The sequence below is a fragment of the Delphinus delphis genome, chromosome 15 (assembly GCF_949987515.2).
Source record: "Delphinus delphis chromosome 15, mDelDel1.2, whole genome shotgun sequence".
Taxonomy (NCBI): Eukaryota; Metazoa; Chordata; class Mammalia; order Artiodactyla; family Delphinidae; genus Delphinus; species Delphinus delphis.
This window is the reverse complement of record NC_082697.1, coordinates 71,592,393-71,609,055: the sequence shown is the minus strand read 5'-3', so window position 1 is coordinate 71,609,055 and position 16,663 is coordinate 71,592,393.

The following is a 16,663-nucleotide window of genomic DNA, read 5'->3' as shown; positions in this document are numbered from 1 at the left end:
CTTCCTCTAGTTGTGGCAAGCGGGGGCTACTCTTTGTTGTGGTGCGCGGGCTTCTCGTTGTGGTGGCTTCTCTTGTTGCGAAGCACGGGCTCTAGGTGCGTGGGCTTCAGTAATTGTAGCACTCAGCTTCAGTAGTTGTGGCTCGCGGCTCTAGAGCACAGGCTCAGTAGTTGTGGCGCCCAGGCTTAGTTTCTCCGCGGCATGTGGGATCTTCCCGGACCGGGGCTCGAACCCGTGTCCCCTGCTTTGGCAAGCGGATTCTTAACCACTGCACCACCGGGGAAGCCCACACTAATTTATTTTTAAGGCCATAACCTAAAAGCAGAACACATCACATCTGCTCAGAATTTAGACACATAATCACGCCCAGCTACAGGAGAGGTTGGGACATGTAGTATTTAACTACTTAGCCACGTGCTAGGCAAAACTGAGGGAGGGCAGGGTTTTATTATTGAAGGAAGCAGGAGACAGCGAATATCAGAAAAAACTAGCAAGCAACAAGGGGTAGAGGGTGGCCCTCAGTCTAGACCTGGGCATAGCCTTTTTCCTTTTCTCCCATCCCTTCCTGTGCTGCAAAACTTGGAGTTAATTGTTCTTAGGGACCCAAGAATATGGACAGAGGAATAAGGCAGCTGTTGGAGCAGTAACAGATGCATAGCTTGAACCTTTAAGAGCCTTTATCCATCAGCTTCCCCTGAGTCCAACCTAGTAACAGTCTCAGAATCTCTGACTTGGGAAGGACGTTAAAAGGCATCTAGTCCAACCTCACCCCACTTCACGCTGGGATACTCTCTGCTTGCTTGAATACCACTAGGGGTAGGAAAATTGCTGCCTTTGTGTTGCCTGATTCCTTCTCAGAGTCACTCCTTAATGTGAAGTGAAATCTGATTCTCCTACCTGCCTCTTGAGCAAGCTTCTGTTTTCTGGTGCTTTCTGTCTGAGATGCTTTTAATCCCACCCATCCTGCAAGGCTCAGCTCTTCAAAGTCTTCTCCTACTTGCCCTCCACCACCTGACTCCTCGCCTCCACCCCAGGGAGAGACCTTCTCTGGGATGGCACCCACAGCAAAACTACGACCAGAATCTCACAGTCATTTTGGCATACAGCTCCTTCAGACTTTCCCTCGAACCCCTCTTTCCATGAGAGATCATTTATCCATTCAGTTAAGGTTTATTGGATGCCTGCTCTATTACCAGGACCTGGCTGAAGGCATGCATGCAAGGAGGGACAAATGGGACCCTGATAGGATTGGAACCAGGCCTTAGGGTTAGTGTCAGCTCTTGAACTCAGGAGGCAAATGGCAGGAGCATCACTGGGCAGTAGCTCTCTGCCCAGGACAGATCTGTGCATCAGTTTCAGAAAATCATAGCAACAGCTCCCATGCATTGGGCTACTACTCTGTGACATGTGTTCTATAGACATTATCCCATTTAACCCTTACAATAACCCAATAGGCATAGGATTATTGATCCCATTTTACAGACCAGAAAACCGAGGTTCAGAGAAGTTAAGTAATTTCGCCAAAGTCTCACAGCTGCAACCTGCAGAAGCTGGGACTTTTAAAATCTGGTCTGGGGCTTCCCTGGTGGCGCAGTGGTTAAGAATCCAGCTGCCAATTCAGGGGACATGGGTTCAAGCCCTGGTCCGGGAAGGTACCACATGCTGTGGAGCAACTAAGCCTGTGCGCCACAACTACTGAGCCTGCGCTCGAGAGCCTGCAAGCCACAACTACTGAGCCCGCGTGCCACAACTACTGAAGCCCGTGCGCCTAGAGCCCGTGCTCTGCAACAAGAGAAGCCACCACAATGAGAAGGCCGCATACCACAACAAAGAGTAGCCCTGACTCGCTGCAACTAGAGAAAGTCCGCACTCAGCAGCAAAGACCCAACGCAGCCAAAAATAAATAAATATACTTATAAAAAAAAATCAGGTCTGTCTGATTTTCAAAGTTTGGGTTGCACCCTTTTTTGACTACATGCCTGAGAAGAACTATGTACTGACAATGAAGAATTCTAGATGCTAGTTAATTTCTAGTCAACTACTCCAGTGTGAGCCTCAGTTTCCCCACCTGTCAATTGTTGAGACTGTCCTCTCTTCTGTCAACTTCAAAGGAGAGAACAGGCTGGGGAGTGTTGTGTCTCTAGCTGGACGTGGCCATTCCCTGGGTAATGGGTCCTTTGACACTTGCCAGGAGGCTCCACACATCACCCCTCACTCCTGGCCTCTGATTGGCCTTCCCTGGCCTTGGCCTTCCCTGGCACAGCCTCTGCCTGGGAGGCCTTTAAGTGGCTGTTCCAGGAACCAGACCATTCTTGGAATTACAGAATGTTCAGATCTGTAGAGCCGCACTCTTTCTCCTTTGCGGAAGGGGAAATCATGGCTCAGGGTGCAGGGGCCTGGGCCTGGCTTAAACTACATGAAGACTAGGGACCCCATCAGGATGAGAACCCTCCAGAACCTCCCTCTTCTGTTCCATTCTTTTCTTTGTCATTTCCTGGTTGTGTGTAATACCTGTTTCCCCAATTTCTTGGGTCTCTCGTGAGAACTGGAGAGCTGATTGACCTCTCTTTCCCCCCAGGGGCTTATGGGAATTTTCCATCAGGTTGCCACAATCCAAAGGCTTCCTGGCTCCTTTATGTGTTTCACGTGCTTGTCCTCATCCGCCCACTCCAGAGGCCAGCTCTCAGATGTCTATTTTTTAAAATTTCAGAATCACCCAAAGTTGATTTTCAACCGGCACTTTTTTTATGTTTTGTTTTGTTTTGTTTTGTTTGCGGTACGCGGGCCTCTCACTGTTGTGGCCTCTCCCGTTGTGGAGCACAGGCTCCGGACGCGCAGGCTCAGCGGCCATGGCTCACGGACCCAGCCGCTCCGCAGCACGTGGGATCCTCCTGGACCGGGGCACGAACCCGTGTCCCCTGCATCGGCAGGCGGACTCTCAACCACTGCGCCACCAGGGAAGCCCCCTCAACCAGTACTTTTTAAAGGTGATACTAATAACAGTCATAGTCCTAGATGCCATTATTGATTACCTGCCTCAGGGTTTTCCCAGCTTTACCATTCACACAGCACTTCTGTGATTTCTACCCTATGTGCATTCAAGCTACATCATTATTTACTTAACATTTTATCTATTTTTTTAAAGATTAACTGTTTCTGGTTAAGGATTCTGATGACGTCTCATATTCTGTTTTGAACAATTTGTATGTACATATACGCACAAGGAGAGAATGTTAATTAAAGTTGTTATTTTTTCAACTTCTTTTTTTTAAATTTTTTTGGCTCCTTTGGGTCTTTGTTGCTGAGTACGTGCTTCCTCTAGTTGTAGCCAGCAGGGGCCACTTCTTGTTGCGGTGCACGGGCTTCTAATTGTGGGGGTTTCTCGTTGCAGAGCACAGGATCTAGGCACACAGGCTTCAGTAGTTGTGGCTCATGTGCTCTAGAGCACAGGCTCAGTAGTTGTGGCACACAGGCTTAGTTGCTCCGCGGCATGTGGGATCTTCCCGGACCAGGGCTCGAACCCATGTCCCCTGCATTGGCAGGCGGATTCTTAACCACTGCGCCACCAGGGAAGTCTCTATTTACTTAGCATTTAAAAAGTTACCTTCTTACCTTTTTTACTTAAATGTATTTTAAAAGAAACTACATAACCACCAAAAATGGAAGCCCACAACCACATGTCATAATTAGAAAATAACTGTAAAAAGAAACACCTAACTAAAACTTTGAGTCCACCAGTGCATTATCTATGACAACTTTGTCTATTAAGAGTCATAGGTGTTTAGGCTTCCCTGGTGGTCCAGTGGTTAAGACTCCGCGCTTCCACTGCATGGGGCGCGAGTTAGATCCCTGGTTGGGGAAGTTTTGCGTGCCTCAACGTGCGGCCAAAAAAAAAGTCATAGGTGTTTACACTTGGGGAAAAAACAAAAAACAAAAAACAGTTGCTCACGAGCCAAACACTGTGCCAGGAGCTTTGCATACATGGGAGACGGCCTCATTGTAATTACCTGGGAGTTAAAGAAAATATTGCTTCCTGGCTCCCTCTCCCTGATTCTGATTTCACTGGTCTGGGGTATAGCTTGGGCACTGGGACTTTGAAACATGATTTGAGCTTGCAGTGAAGTTTGAGAATTGCATTTATGAAAGATGGTCACAGCAAGAGTTCCCACCCCACATGCTCTCCTTACAGTCTGCCCTTGACCTCCCCTCCATCAAATGGGAGACACGGGACTATGTCTCTTCCTTCTGAACGTGGGAGGACTTCTACGACCATGTCTTCTTGACTGACAGAGGACAGCGGAAGTGGTGCTTTCATGAAACACCATGCGCTTCTATCTTGCTCCCGGTGGTTCTTGGACCCCAGCCACTCTGCTGTGAGGAAGTCCAAGATAAGCACACATGAAAGATGATATAGAAAGGTCACATATTGTTGTTGTTCTGGCCTTCGGTCCAACTGAAGTCCCAGCTGAAAGCCATCCCCAACCGCCAGACACGTGAATGAAGGGAGCCTGCAGATGGGTCCAGCCCCAGCCATCAGGTCACCTCCAGCAACTGAATCTTCCCAGATGAGGCCTGAGATATTGTGCAGCAGAGACAAGCCACCTCCAATTCCCAACCTGCGGAAACTGGGAGCATAATTAAATGGTTGTTTCACACCATTATGTTTGGGGATGGTTTGTTACACAGCCATAGTGACTGGACCAGCCTTAGAGTCCCCCAGACCCATGTCCAGATCCGGCCTGCAAACTTGGCTGTGACCTGGGACAAGTGATTGTTTACCCTGCACCTTAATTTCCTCATCTGTAAACACTCACCTCCCAGAATGGTGTTTTATTGTTGTTGTTGCTGTTGTCTGTTTTTTGGTTTTTCTGCGGCTTGCAGGAGCTTAGTTCCCTGACCAGGGATTGAACCTGGGCCCGGGCCCTCGGCAGTGAAAGCAGCAAAAGTCTGGAGTCCTAACCACTGGACCGCCAGGGAATTCGCACCTCCCGGAATGGTTTTGAGAATGCAAGGAAACTGTGTTTTTCAAGCACTGAGCAGGGTACCCGAAAAAAACCTTAAAAGGGCGGCACAGGGGCAGCAGAAAGCGTGGGCTCCGGGCCCAGACTCCATGGGTTCAAGTCCCAGCTCTCTTACCGTCTCTGTCTGACCTTGGGCTAGTTACCTGACCTTTCTATGCAACCGTTTCCCCTGGTGTAAAATAGGAGTGCCAATAACATTCAATATAGGATTGTTGCTGTGATTGGGTTAATGCTGTGAAATGCACAGGAAGCATCATGTGAGTGCGCTATTAAAACAAGGATACAGAAACATAGGCCAGGTGTGCAAGAAATGTGATCTGTCTGTTGTTTAATTGAATTGATATTTCCTGTTCCTTTTCTGCTGGCGGCAGGTGTTTGAAGGGCTCAGTTTGTGTTTTTCTCTCTCCTTTTCCCAGGGCTCCCAGTAGCAGAGTTGAGAAGGGGCGTGGATCCTCTTGGCCTTGACATCCTCTGTACACTGGCGTCTGCCAAGACGTCCCCCCTTCTGCCTTCCTGTCCTTTCTGTCTGTTTTTCTTTTTTTCTTGGCTACGTTGGGTTTTCATTGCTGCGCGCGGGCTTTCTCTAGTTGGGGCGAGCGGGGGCTACTCTTCATTGCGGTGCGCGGGCTTCTCATTGCGGTGGCTTCTCTTGTTGCACGGGGCACGGGCTCTAGAGCTCAGGCTCAGTAGTTGTGGCACACGGGCTTAGTTGCTCCGCAGCATGTGGGATCTTCCCGGACCAGGACTTGAACCCGTGTCCCCTGCATTGGCAGGCGGACTCTTTACCACTGCACCACCAGGGAAGCCCCCTTTCTGTCTGTTCTTTACTGTCAGCCCACAGAGCCCCTCCTCTTGGTCTGTGTGCTCTGGGCCACCTCACACAGCCTTTGTGTCACACTGGGGTGTAGAGGCACTGCTGGGGTCTGTTCACCTGGAAAACGGGGTACAGTTCCTTCCATCCTCAGATCTCACCAAACTCTTCAGGACAGGCAGGACACAGGAACCCTTTCTCAAAGACACATCTGTTCTAAGATCTCTCTGTGTCCTTTCCAAATTCCTCCTTCCTCCTTGACTTGGGGAGTATTTTAAAATTTGCCCACTCCCCACCCCATCCACCTTGCTCTTGTGTCCTCGTGATTCTCTGTGCCTTGAGTCCCCTAAGGCTGTTGAACCAAAAAGGAAACTTCAGTGACATCCTTTTACTGTAGCCATGAATGTCCTCCCTCAGTAATGGGATGAATGTAAAGAAAGAGGGGGAAAACTCCACCTTGATTTGTAGATTAAAATATTAGGGCTTCCCTGGTGGTGCAGTGGTTGAGAGTCCACCTGCCGATGCAGGTGACACGGGTTCGTGCCCCGGTCCGGGAAGATCCCACGTGCCGTGGAGCAGCTGGGCCCGTGAGCCATGGCCGCTGAGCCTGTGCGTCCGGAGCCTGTGCTCCACAACGGGAGAGGCCACAACAGTGAGAGGCCCGCATACCGCAAAGGAAAAATAAATAAATAAAATATATATATTATACAGCCACAGTGACTTTTATTATCACACTGAATATTTACCAAAGCCCTGTGGAAGGGAAAAGACTTGGGTCATGGGTTCACCACCTGTCACAGGCTGAGCCAGGAGTCGACCAGGTGTGCTGACAACCACACCCAAGCTTTCTAGAGTTCTGTGGTCTTCAGGGAGTCTGGGGGGAGCAAGCAAAGAAGCAAGAGCACCTCACCACCCACCCCCACCGATCCCCTGAGCAAGCAGCCAGCCTTGGCAAAGGAGACCATTCCCCAGAGGCTGGACCCGGAACCCAGATCTCTGCACCTTCTTTCCTTTGTAAAACAAGTTCTCTTTGCTTTTCTGATTACAAAAGCAGCTGATGCTATGGAACAGAAGATAACCCCTAACCTCTTCTTCCGTCCTCTTGACCAAACATGTTCTCCTTCCAACTTTGGCAAAACACTTAAGTTATAAAATTAATCACTTTGTGGAATGTTTGCACCAGCTCTGTGCAACCTTATCCTGTTCTCTCTTTTCTGGAGAATAGTTTGGAGAGTTGTCATTTTAACTGTTTAAGGAAAGAATCATTTATTCATTCGACAAATATTTCTTGAGCCAGGGAATATTCTAAAAGCTACGGAAACCCTGGTAAGTGAGCTCTTTTCTCATGAAATTTACATTGTAGTGGGGGCAGACAAACGATCACAAGTGAACAAACAAAAACAAGAATTTTGTCCGGCTTGTGCAATTTAAAACGCCTTGTTTGGGCTTCCCTGGTGGCGCAGTGGTTAAGAATCCGCCTGCCAATGCAGGGGTCACGGATTCGAGCCCTGGTCCAGGAAGATCCCAAATGCCGCGGAGCAACTAAGCCCATGCGCCACAACTACTGAGCCTGCGCTCTAGAGCCCACGAGCCACAACTACTGAAGCCTGTGTGCCTAGAGCCCGTGCTCTGCAACAAGAGAAGCCACCGCAATGAGAAGCCTGCGCACCGCAACAGAGAGTAGCCCCCGCTCGCTGCAACTAGAGGAAGCCTGCGCGCAGCAACAAAGACCCAACACAGCCAAAAATAAATAAATAAAAATAACAAACAAACAAAACGCCTTGGTTAAGGAAAGCCTCACCGAGAAGGTGGCATTGAAGCAAAGACCAGAAAGAAGTTAGGGAGTGATTCATGCTAAAATTCCTGTTTATTTCCTTCAGAGCACGTAGTACCATCTGACATACTGTATATTTACTGATTAATTTATTGTTTAGAGTTAGGGAGGGGAACACTGGCAGCTAAGAAACCTGAAGCCAGAGAGAACAAACTTGTGGTTGCCAAGCGGGGGGAGGGGGGAAGGAGAGGGATGGACTGGTAGTCTGGGGTTGGTAGATGTGAACTATTACATTTAGAATGGATAAACAAGGTCCTACGTATAGCACAGGGAACTATGTTCAATATCCTGTGATAAACCATAATGGAAAAGAATGTATGTCTGTGTATAACTGAGTCACTTTGCTGTACAGCAGGGATGGGCACAGTATTGTCAATCAACTATCCTTCAATAAAAATAAATAAATAAGAAACTGGAGGGCTTCCCTGGTGGCGCAGTGGTTGAGAGTCCGCCTGCCAATGCAGGGGACGCGGGTTCGTGCCCCGGTCCGGAAAGATCCCACATGCCACGGAGCGGCTGCGCCTGTGAGCCATGGCCGCTGAGCCTGCGCGTCCGGAGCTTGTGCTCTGCGACGGGAGAGGCCACAGCGGTGAGAGGCCCGCGTACCGCAAAAAAAAAAAAAGAAACTGGAGGCAATGAGAAGGGCTGGAGGCTGAGTGACCACAAGCAGAGGGTGAGGGTTGGCAGGGCCCTAGGGGCCAGGCAGGTAGGCCTAAGTGTCCTCCTTTCTGCTTATGTCTCACCCACCCTCCCTGCAGTCAGGAGCTGCCGCCCCAGTCCGTGGAGGAGATACGCCATCTCCACCAGGAGTCTCTGTGGTCATTGTCAGAAGCCCTGTCTGTCACCATCCTTCTTACCATGGCTCCCAGCTGCCCCTTTGACCCAGTCCATATTCTTGAGTGTGGCATTCCAGGACCTCCATCACCTACCTGCACCTTAGTGTAAGTGCCCTCTGGTTCCCCTGCTTCAGAGCTGGTACCTGGCACTAAGTAGGTGCACGATAAATATTCACGAATCAATGCATCAGAAATAGTCTCGCTTAGTACAGGGAACTATATTCAATATCTTGTAAAAAACTATAACGGAAAAGAATCTGAAAAGGTGGGACCTCAGGACTGGGCCTCTTGCTGTCCCTCATCTCCGGGCCTGGTTTCTGTTTTCTGGTCCCTCTTCATTCCTTTGTTTATTCATTATAGGTCATATGCACTAGGGGTTAAGAGTATGGACTCTTGTGACTATAGTTGATTACACTGTATTGTATAATTGAAATTTGCTAAGAGAGTATAACTTAAATGTTCCCCTCTACACACACACACACACACACACACAAAGATAAGTATGTGAGGTGATGGATGTGTTAACTAACTCGATGGCGGTAATCCTTTCACAATGTAAATGTATATCAGATCCTCACGTTGTATGCTTTGTTATCTTTTTTCTTCCAATTTTATTGAGATACAACTGCATACAACACTGTGTAAGTTTAAGGTGTACAGCGTCATGATTTGACTTACATACATCATGAAATGATCGCCACAATAAGTTTAGTGACCATCCATCATCTTATATAGCTACAAAATTAAAGAAATAGACAAAAAATTTTTGTTGTGATGATTGTTGTACACTTTAAATAACTTATAATTTTATTTATCAATTATAACTCAATAAAGCTGGAAGAAAAAAAAAGAGTGTGTACTCTCAAGCCATACTGTTTTGGTTCAAATTTCAGTTCTGTTACTGTCATTTAACCTCAGTTTCATCCTCTGTGAAATGGATTGTTTTGAGGATTACATATTTTATGCATGTTAAGCCTTTAGAACAGTGTCTGACATAGAGAGAAGACTCAGTAAATGCTAACTGCTATACCAGGCAGTAGAGTATAGTGGTTAAGAAAGCCAGATAGGGGCCTCCCTGGTGGCACAGTGGTTAAGAATCCACCTGCCAATGCAGGGGACACAGGTTCAAGCCGTGGTCCAGGAAGATCCCACATGTCATGGAGCAATGGAGCCTGTGCTCTAGAGCTGGCGAGCTGCAACTACTGAGCCCATGAGCCATGACTACTGAAGTCCGTGTGCCTAAAGCCCATGCTTTGCAACAAGAGAAGCCACCACAATGAGAAGCCCACACACAGCAATGAAGAGTAGCCCCCGCTCACCACAACTAGAGAAAGCCTACGTGCAGCAACGAAGACCCAACACAGCCAAAAATAAATTAATTAATTAAAATAAAAGAAGAAGAAAAGAAAGCATGGGGAATTTCCTGGTGGTCCAGTGATTAAGACTCTGCACTTTCACTGCAGGGGGGGGTGGGTTCAATCCCTGGGCAGGGAACTAAGATCCCCACATGCCCCACAGTGCGGCCAAAAAACAAAAAAGCCAGACATCCTGGGTTTAAATCCCAGAGCTGCCATTTACTAGCTCTGTAACCTTGGGCACAAAATCTTAACTTCTCTGGGCCTCAGTTTCCTCTTCTGCATGAAATGATCACGAATAATAATACCTACAACACAGGGTTATTGTGAGAATTAAATGAGCCAATAGTTGAAAAGTGTCTGGCCTATATAAGCATTTGATTAAATTTTGATTACAATTTTATTCCATTTAGTGTAAGCTCCATGAAGCCAGAACTTTCAGTCGGCTTCATTCACTGCGTATGATGTTCTAATGCCTAGAACAATGCCTGTGATATGCTGAGCTGCGCAGTAAATATTGACCAAAAGCAGCTACACTGTTTTCACTCTGTTCTTCTCCCTGAAGTGCTCTCTCCACTGGATCTGACACAGTGCTCTTTCTACTACATAATACTATTTGACTCTGTCACGATTCTTAAAATCTAGTCTGTGATTTTTGACATTGGAAATCAACAGTGAAGGTAGATCCAGGCAGGAGAGGGGACATAGGCTACGAGTGGCAGAAACACAATTCAAAATAGCTGAAGCAAAAAAGAGGATTGGCTCGTGAAACTGAACATTTCAGAATTAATTGCTTCAGGAGTGTCTGGATCCAGGAGCTCAAAGTAAGTCATCATCAAGACTGTCAGCTCCTTCTGCAGCTCTCAGCTCTACTTTCCCACGCATTGACTCCAGTCTGAGGCAGCATCTTCCCTCATGGCAGACTCAGCTTCACAACCTTCCAGTTTAGTCATCTCCGCCAAGAGAAAGCCTCTTTCCTGACAGTAAGTCCAGCGAGTGCCTCTCAGTGTGTTGTGTACCCATCCTCGAATCCTTCATTGTAGTGAGAGGCGTGGGGCACCCTGACTGGCTGGGCCTGCGTCATGTGCCCACCACGAGGGTTAGGGCTGTCAGCCTCAGGGAGAGAGGATGGATAATTCCCCAAAGGAAAATCCAGATACTTTATTATATTTTTTAATTTAAAAAGAAAGAATAAAAAATAATTAAAATTTTTTTTTAAATAAAAGAATGGTGGGCAGGTGGAAATGACAGACGTCAACTGCATCCCGAGCGAGGCTTTTCTCTCCTTATCCTCGTACCCACTCGCCAGTTGACAATCTTTGCTTTATGAGCTCTTAATATATATATATATATATATATATATATATGGCCGTGCAGCCTGTGTGACTTTAGTTCCCAGACCAGGGATTGAACCCATGTCCCGGCTGTGGAAGCGTGGAGTCCTAACCACTGGACCGCCAGGGAATTCCCAATGAGCTCTCAATATTAATAGCACTTTCCAGTTTCATGAGCACCAGAGCACATGTTCATGTGTCCTCTTTCTCTGGGAGAAAGGTATTGCTATGCCCACTCTCCAGGTGAAGAAATGAAGGCCAAAGAGTGGTTGCCAGTGTCTCCCAGTAAGTTACAAAGTGCTCTGTTTATCGTGTCCTCTCTGGTTTCACATCAGGTCAGTCTGCTGGGCTAGGCAGCTGCCTCTGTGGGCAAGGACCAGGGTTCCCACACCTTAACATTCAACCCTAATTCTGTCTTCCCTTCTCCAACCTCAGAGCAGAAGTATGGAAGGAGTGGACGTTGTTCAGACCAACACTGCCAACAGGACCCAGACGGCTGATAAGCTGGGTGGATGCTCAATGTCTGGAGAAGACTCTAGGAGTTCGGGAAGGGCCTGGAATATGTAGAAAAATTGAAAGGCTAAGAGACTAACATCTATATCTTCGGGTTGTAACAGGGTCTTAGTGTAGGTGGGAATGAGATTGGACAGTTCTCAGAGACATAGAATGAAGGCGGCATTTATGAGATGTTGAGACCTGAAGGAGGGACGAGGAGCCAGTTATTTGGAGAGCTGAGGGAAAAGTATTCTAGGCAGAGGGAACAGCAGGTACAAAGGCCCTGAGGTAGACATGTGCCTGGTGTGTTTGTGGGGCAGCCAGGAGAACAGAAGAGGTCAATGGGAGGGATCACGGTGACACTGTAAGCCACTTTTGCTTTCACTCAGGGTGAAATGAGGAGCCATGGGAATCAGTGAATCAGTTGTGCAGTTAGCCTGTTGGGACCCAGGACCAAAACTGAGGTAGAAGGAAGAAAAGTGGGTGAGCAGAAACATATATGTTGTATACATTCTTTTGCTCAGATCAGATGGTACATAAAAATATAAGCTGTGAGTGTGTTCCATTCCTGGGGAGTGAACTGGGGGGCTCAAACGCAGGGTTCAGGATAAGCAAGGGACACAGCAGTCAGGGTGGCTGAGACCCCAAGGAGGCTGCCAGGTGAGGGCCCCCGGATTGGGTGGGGCCCAGTGTCAGCCTCAGAGCTTAGGGCTGCTGGAGGACCTGGTGTCTGCCCGGGGCCTGCCTGCCTCTCTCAGACACCTGTCAGGGCCTGGCCTGGGGCTCAGCCCGGAGCCTGTCTCCATTCCAAGTCCTCTCCATAGGGAGGCTTGATGAAGCCCCACCCAACTTAGGAAATGAGTCCCAACCAATGGTCCTGAGAGCTGAGGCTGTCCACACTGTGGCCCAGGGCCTAATTGGCTTTTTCCCTGAGGTGTCTGCTTCTGGCCGGAACTCTGCTCTGATGCATGTCTCTGGGTTACCAGGTGCCTTCTGCCTGGGGTCCCCCACCTGCACCCTGTACCTATCCGAACTTCCTAAGCTCTAACTGTAGCCTCTTCTTTACCCTCTTCCTCCAACACTCCTTTGGCTTTTCTTTGCCCATTGATGACAACCATCCCAAGTATTTATTAATGACAACTAGCATTTCTTGAGAGCTTCCTTGTGGGTCAGGCCTTATACTAATACCAATAGCTAAAACCTACGGTCTTACCACGTGCCAGCCCCTGTTCCAAGCACTTTATAAACAATAGCTCATTGAATCCTCTGAACAGTCTTATGAGTTTGGATTATTTTTCTCATGTTATAGATGATGAACCTAGGCACAGAGAGGTTAATTAACTTGTGTAAGATCACACAGCTACTCAGTGGCAGTGCCAGTCATTTATATGCATAATCATCACAGCTGTGCTATCTGGCTGGTAAGAGTAGTGTCCCCCGCCGGGTAGAGGAGCCAAGCACAGGGAGGTTTCCTGCCTTGACCAAGGTCACCCTGGGAAGTGCTGGAGCTGTGAAAGGTCTGTCTGACTCCCCAGTGGGGCCCTGACCCTTGAAGCCCTGTACCTTCCCAATTTTGCCTTCACATCTGGGCTGAGAGGTGGGCAGGGCTGGGATCGCGGGCCTCATTTTCCAGATGGGGAAACTGAAGCCCAGTGTGCTCAGGCAGAGCAGAGCCGGGACTTGCACCGGGACTTTTCACCCCCAGGCTGGTGTTTTTTTTCTCTGCAGCCCTGCCTCAGGAACTCTCTTCCTGGCACTCAACAGACCTGGCTTCCCACCTTCTCCTCACACCCTGCAAAGCTCAGTCTTCCTGCCCCTGCATTCCTGTGTCATTTACATAGAACACCCAGCGATGAACATCTAGTCCCTGGCAAGGTGCCCCCTGCACTCCCTTTCTCTCAGCCCTCCGCGCACCGCACGTGCCTGCCTGGGTTTGAGAGTGCGGGGGGTGGGGGGGGGCGTAGGAAAAAAGAGGTGGGACCGAGTGTGAGAAACCCTTTTCCCCTTCCAGGCTCCTCCCGCCCTGCCCCTGCAACCCCAGGGTCAGTAGTCCCATAAGAGACGCTGTATTTAGAGGCGGCCCCCAAGCTGGGTGGAAGGGGGTGGGGCACCCAAGCTGCCTTGCTGCGGCCTTGCGTGCGCGCTGCAGAATAAACCCTAGGTGTGGTGTGCAGCAGGGCGCATGCGTACAATGGGTCCAGTGATTAGGGCTGGGACACGGGGCTTTATTCACCTCTGCTCTCCTGGGAGCGGGTGGGAGCTGTGCCTAGCCTCAGGGACCTCATCACTCGTGTTTGGGAGACTCAGAGGTGTGGCCCCAGCTCCAGCCTGGCCTCACCTCCCCCCAGCCTTCCCACCTTCACTGAAGCCCATCTTAGTTTCACCGAGGGGTTAGATCTGGAAGCTGAGATCATGGGGCCCAGGGATTCCCCTCGCCAGCCCAAGCTGAAAATGAGGGACTGGAGTTCCAGTCTTCATTCTGTCACTGATCTGCTGTGTGACCTTGAACAAGACTTCCCCTCCCTGATTCCATCCTGATGTCACATCTGAGGCTCCTAACTTCTGCTTCCTGAACTCAGGATTCCCATGCAACCCCATGGAGTGCCCCACACGGCCAGAGCTGTAACAGGGCTTGGAAAATAATCAGAAAAATTGGTGGATGGTTCCTCTCTCTGTCTCTTTTTAATCATCTGGGTTTTAATTTCTCTATGTAATAATAGTGGCAGCATTTGAAAATTGTGATCATTTTCCGATGAGGAAACTGAGGTCCAGAGTAGGCTAGTGACTCACGTGAGGTCACCAGAAGGGTTAGCTGCACACTGGAGTCTACAGCCCTTTCAGGCTGTTCTCACCCCTCACCACATCCCTTCCATTTCCTGCTGGCCCCAACCCAAGCCTCAGCCTACTAGCCAAGATCCACTTGTGGAAACAGGCCCGGGGGGGCAGAGATGGGCCAGGCCCATCCTCTAAGGATATGGACAGAGGCTGGCACTGCCCTCACTGACCCTCTGGCTTTTTGCCAAGGATCTAAGATCGTCAACCCACAGCCATGCAAAGCAGCCCAGGTGCCTCCTTACCCCCCTCAGCCCCTGACTGAAGCCTTGGACAGACTGGGAGAAAGCTGACTGTGAGACTTCAGGACTCTGGCTGCTCCCAGACCCGCTGCTCCATGCAGGCAATTTACAGCTCACCAGCCATGAGCAGAACCTGGATGAGACACTTGTGGCAGAAGATAGATTTGTTCAATGATTTATTGAGAACCTGCTGTTGTTAGCTACTGGGGATACATCAGCTCACAGAACAGGCAAAAATTCCCATCTTTGTGGAACGCATATTCTAGTGCATGGAGACAGACCAAAAAAAAAAAAAAAGAGAGAGAGAAAGAAAATGTTCAATATCTAAAAATGTTTGATATCTAAAATGCTATGTAGAAAAAAATAATGCAGGGAAGGGGATAGAGAGTTCCAGGGGCAGGGCTGCCCTTTTTCAGGGTAGTCAGTGAAGACCCCATTTATAAAGGAGATATTTGAGCAGAGTAATAAGGAGAGAGTGAGCTTTGCAGATATGAAGAAGAGTGTCCTAGGCAGAAGAAACAGCAAGAGCAAAGGCCCTGAGGCAGGAGCATGAATGGAATGTTCTAGGAGCAAGGAGAAGGCCAATATGGCTGGAGAGGTATGAGTGAGGATAGAGTAGGCAAGATAAAGAAATGTGAGATGTCCATTGGAGACAAGATTTATGGCAGGAAGGGATGAGCCACTCAGGGGAGAAAGCCCATGCCAAGGGGTCTGGACACAGAGAAGGCTGGGGAAAGAGAACTCTGGAGAAAGCAGTGAGGGCATTCTAGGCAGGGAGACCAGCTTGTGCAAAGGCAAAGAAGCAGTTGGTGGCGCAGGGAGAGGGCTGAGGCACGAGGCTGGAGGAGTCAGCTGCAGCCAGACTGAGAAGGGCTGAGAAGCAGCAAAGGCTGGGAGGTCTCTGAGAAGGTTGGGAAGGCCAGGAGGTTGTAGTCAGAGAGTGGGAGATGGGGTTCAAAGTTTGAAAGGTAAAGCAGTTCTGGATGATGGCAAAGAGTCAGGAGCGGCTGTGGTCGGAGGGGTGAGTGGGTGGCCATGCCTCCTGGACAATGGCAGGACTTGGGGATGTGAGGAAGACCAGCCAGGGCCTCTGCCTGTGCTCACCATCAGTCTGAGGATGGATGGGACCCCCCCATTGAGGAGCACCAGCTGCATGGTATGTGGGGGAATGGGATGCCACCACTGGGGGGCACTGTAACGGAAACTGGTCTGGGCTAGGCAGGTGCCAGCCGCTCTTCCTTTTCCCTCTCCTCCTGCAGCCCTCTGGGATTGCTCCCCCGCTGGTGCTGGTACTTCCCTGGCAGTTGGTCCCAGGCGGCCCTGCCCAGGCACGGCTGAGGAGGTAGGGTATAGGAAGGGGAAGCCCCCTTGGTTTCTGTCTCACGGCAGGGACCCAGCAGGGAAACCCCATGGGTCCTAAAAGGAAAGTGGCAGCAGTGGGCTTGGGGGAAGACCAAGAAACCCCCATCTTCTCCCTGAAGATGGGAAATCTAGGGTGGGGCTGAGGGCGGGGCTGTGCTGGAAGGAAGATCTGTAACCGGCCCTGACGGCCCCTGACAGCCGTCTACAGAGCAGAAACACCAGAACTATTCTGGGACCTGGCTGAGCCCTGATCCTGACCTCACAGAACCCCAACCTGGCCACAGACTGAGCCCTGACCCTGGTCATCAACTGAGCTCTCATCGCAGCCCAAGCCTGAGTCCTGACCTGAGTCACAGGCTCAGTCGGAACCTTGGCCGCAGACTGAGGTCTGGGCCCCATTTGGCTTGAGCTCTAAGCCCAATCCTAACTGGCCCCTTGCAGAGCCCCCAGGTCATTGATAGGTCTGACCCCAAACACAGGCAGATGCAGGATGTTGGTCCCAGACAAAGCTCTGAGTCCAGCCCTAGACCAAGTCCTGATC